The following is a 4,110-nucleotide window of genomic DNA, read 5'->3' as shown; positions in this document are numbered from 1 at the left end:
AAAAAAAATTCGACAAAAAAATTTTTTGAAAAAATGTAGAAAAACATTTTTTTGGAAAAAAAAATTCGACAAAAATTTTTTTCGGAAAAAGAAATTGTCAAAAAATTTTTTGAAAAAAAAATTCGAAAAAAAAAATTTTGACAAAAAATTTTCAAGAAAAATATAATTCGACAAAAAAAATGTACACTGAAAATTTTTGTCAAAAATTTTTGTCAAAAAATTTTGGACAAAAAAAATTGGGCAAAAAAATTGGACAAAAAATTTGGTCAAAATAACTTTGGACAAAAAAATTTGGACCAAAAAAATTTTTAAACAAAAAACTTTTGGACAAAAAAAGCTTAAAAATACAACCAAAAAACTTAAAAAATCAAAAGCTAAAAGCTTTGAAAAATGCTCAAAAATACAACCAAAAAACTTAAAAAATCAACGTCTAAAAGCTTTAAAAAAAGCTCAAAAATACAACCAAAAAAACTTAAAAATCAAAGGCTAATAGCTTTGAAAAAAGCTCAAAAAAATAACCAACGAAAAAACCTTAAAAGGCAAAAAGCTAAAAGACAAAAAAATTTTTTGGAAAAAAATTTTGACAAAAAAAATTTTGACAAAAAATTCCTTGAAAAAAAAATTCGACAAAAAATTTTTTTGAAAAAATGTAGAAAAACATTTTTTTGGAAAAAAAAATTCGACAAAAATTTTTTTCGGAAAAAGAAATTGTCAAAAAATTTTCACAAAAAATTTCGACAAAAAAAATTTTGACAAAAAAATTTACAAGAAAAATAATTCGCCAAAAAAATTTTTTTGGAAAAAAATTTTGGAAAAAAAATTTTTTGAAAATTAAAAAAAAAAAAAGTTCTGGAAAAAAATTTAGAAAAAAAATTTTTGAAAAAAAAATTTCGGCAAAAAAATTTTTTGGAAAAAAATTTCGACAAAAAAATTTTTTGGAAAAAAATTTCTACAAAAAAATTTTCAAGAAAAATATAATTCGACAAAAAAAATTTCCACTAAAAATTTTTTAGACAAAATTTCGCCAAAAAATTTTTTGGAAAAAAAAATTTGGAAAAAAAAAATTTTGGAAAAAAATTTCGACAAAAAAATTTTCAAGAAAAATATAATTCGACAAAAAAAAATTCCACTAAAAATTTTTGTCAAAAAATTTTGGGGAAAAAAATTTTGGACAAAAAAATTGGCCAAAAAATTTTGACAAAAAAATTTTTCGAAAAAAAAATTTCTGACAAAATTTTTCGAAAAAAAAATTTTGACAAAAAAAATTTCGACAAAAAATTTTTTGGAAAAAAAAATCTGGAAATAAAAAATTTTGAAAAAAAAAATTAGAAAAAAAAACTTTTTGAAAAAAAAATTTCGACAAAAAAAAATTTTGAAAAAAAATTCCAAGAAAAATAATTCGACAAAAAAATTTTTGACAAAAAATTTTTCGAAAAAAAAAATTCGACAAAATAAATTTTTGGAAAAAAAATTTGTCAAAAAGAAATCTGAAAAAAAAGCTCAAAAATACAACCAAAAAATCTTAAAAAATCAAAGGCTAATAGCTTTGAAATAAACTCAAAAAAATAACCAACTAAAAAACCTTAAAAGGCAAAAAGCTAAAAGCTAAAAGACGAAAAAATTTTTTGGAAAAAATTTTCGACAAAAAAATTTTGAGAAAAAATTTGCCAAAAAATTTTTTGGAAAAAAATTTTGGAAAACAAATTTTTTGAAAAATTAAAAAAAAAATTTAGATTAAAAAATTTTTGAAAAAAAAATTCGACAAAAAAAATTTTTGGAAAGAAATTCCGACAAAAAAAATAATTTTTAGACAAAATTTCGACAAAAAATTTTTTGGAAAAAAAATTTGACAAAAAAATTTTCAAGAAAAATATAATTCGCCAAAAAAAAATTCCACTAAAAATTTTTGTCAAAAAATTTTGGGGAAAAAAATTTTGGACAAAAAAAATTGGCCAAAAAATTGGACAAAAAATTTGGGCAAAAAATTTGGACAAAATAACTTTGGACAAAAAAATTTGGACCAAAAAAAATTTTTAAACAAAAAAAATTTTGGACAAAAAAAGCTCAAAAATACAACCAAAAAACTTAAAAAATCAAAAGCTAAAAGCTTTGAAAAAAGCTCAAAAATACAACCAAAAAACTTAAAAAATCAACGTCTAAAAGCTTTGAAAAAAAGCTCAAAACTACAACCAAAAAAAATAAAACATCAACGGCTAAAAGCTTTGAAAAAAGCTCAAAAATACAACCAACCAAAAAAATTAAAAAGCAAAGGCTAAGAGCTTTGAAAAAAGCTCAAAAATACAACCAATCAAAAAAACTTAAAAAATCAAAGGCTAAAAGTTTTAAAAAATGCTCAAAAACACAACCGAACAAAAGAACTTAAAAAATCAAAGGCTAAAAGCTTTGAAAAAAGCTCAAAAATACAATAAAAAAACTTAAAAAATCAAAGGCTAAGAAGCTAAAAAGCTAAAATGTAATTGAGAGGATCGCCCACAGAATGTGTGAATTCTCTTGGATCTCAGGGCGAGTGAGTCACCCGGGGTGTAGAACCAATGAAAGGGATTTAATTATTAATTGTCCAAGCAGTAATGCACAGCGTGCGTTATAAGTAAAAAATATATAACTTATCAGCAGTACTGCACAGCAAGAGTTATAAATGGAAAAAAGATTATAACTTATAAGTAGCCATCTATCGGTAAAAACTTGTACAAGGTTGGTTCAAACATGTCAAAAAACCTACATTTTTCACTCAATTCAATTTTATTAAATTTTGGGAAAAAAAAGAAAATTGTTCTACAGTTGAGACTTTGTCCAAAAATTTGCTGTAAAAAATAATTAAATTAAAAACAATTAATAATAATTAAATTAAAAATAATTAAATCTTCTGCACATTCTATATTATATATAATAAATAAAATCGAGATTTTCATATACAACCATTAATTAACTAAAATACCACACATAGAAATCAATCCTATTCTTAACTCAAATTTATTCGTCTTCGAAATAAATATAAACTATTGAGGTCGGATGTAACTAAGCTTCGATGAGAGATTTTGTTTCATAAGCTGCAGTACTTATGTCTTGTTTTGGAAACGTTGTATGAATCTTGTAAAAGTCTTTAGTTATGGATTAGTACTTGTGTTCTATGTGTAATTTTAAAGCCTGGAAATTGAAACAGAATATAGTTACTTTATTAATAAATCCAAGGTTTAATTTTTCATTTTTAATTTATAATTTATAATATTCACCTTAATTTTAGTCGAGCAAGGCTATTCTTAAGTTTCTCTTGTTCCATCAGGTAATCGCACAGCTATTTTTGTTTTGTCATCTGAAATTGTAAAAAATATAAATGTGACTTATTAAAATGTTTGTAATAGATAGGAGAAAAAAAAATTTCTGAAAAAAAAATTGGGGAAAAACCATGGATAGTCTTGAATTTTTTGGACAAAATAAATTGAAGAAATTTTTTTTTTGAAATAAATTTTGGGAAAAAAATTTCTTGGAAAAAAATTTTGGGGAAAAAATTGTTTTCGAAAAAAATTTGGTGACCGATGTTTTAATACCCGCAAAGGCACATGCATTCTATATTTAAGAGTTTAAAATTAAATTTAAAAACTTGTATTTCCATGTACAACAATATGGATTACCTTTCATAAGTGGTGGAAGGAGATTATATAGAAGTTAGTAATAGGCGGCGACTGCTCTTAGCAATTGGACGGTTATCGCCCAACTGGACCCCCTCACCACGATAAGGTGTCAGCCTCGAGGGGGAGGAAAGAGGGGTGATGAAAAGACTAAAGGGGGATCGATTCACTCTGAGATAGACAAAGACTTTGAAATCCGGTTTTCCGAAGTCCGGCATATGCCGCGATCTCCCAATTCACGCTGTGATCGCTAGTCGACCCCGGACCCGGTCTTCCAAAGTCGACGAACGCGATAGTATCTCACACATACTCAACACACCATGCAACATGCAACACACAGCACACAAAACTGACAACCCCCTGCTGCAATAGCCGCAGACAACGGGGGAAGATAGAGGCACCACACCGTTATCTCCCGCAATCCAGAAAAGTCAAGATGAGACCACCGAATCAACTTTTGCTC

The 4,110-nt window shown here is 25.3% G+C and overlaps 1 long non-coding RNA gene across 1 annotated transcript; it reads right to left on the bottom strand.

The window, feature by feature from the left end:
• Positions 1-3,025: 3,025 nt before the first annotated feature.
• LOC113376653 lies at positions 3,026-3,763 on the bottom strand. Its single transcript, XR_003367051.1, has 3 exons — positions 3,651-3,763; positions 3,252-3,331; positions 3,026-3,165 (listed from the first exon to the last, which is right to left on the bottom strand). It is a non-coding gene; the product is annotated as an uncharacterized LOC113376653 (long non-coding RNA).
• Between the last annotated feature and the right edge of the window lie 347 nt (positions 3,764-4,110).

The sequence above is a fragment of the Ctenocephalides felis genome, unplaced genomic scaffold, assembly GCF_003426905.1.
Source record: "Ctenocephalides felis isolate EL2017-DRISC unplaced genomic scaffold, ASM342690v1 CF-g0.4_SCAFFOLD_01886, whole genome shotgun sequence".
NCBI classification, from domain to species: domain Eukaryota; kingdom Metazoa; phylum Arthropoda; class Insecta; order Siphonaptera; family Pulicidae; genus Ctenocephalides; species Ctenocephalides felis.
This window is presented reverse-complemented; position numbering and strand designations above follow the sequence as displayed.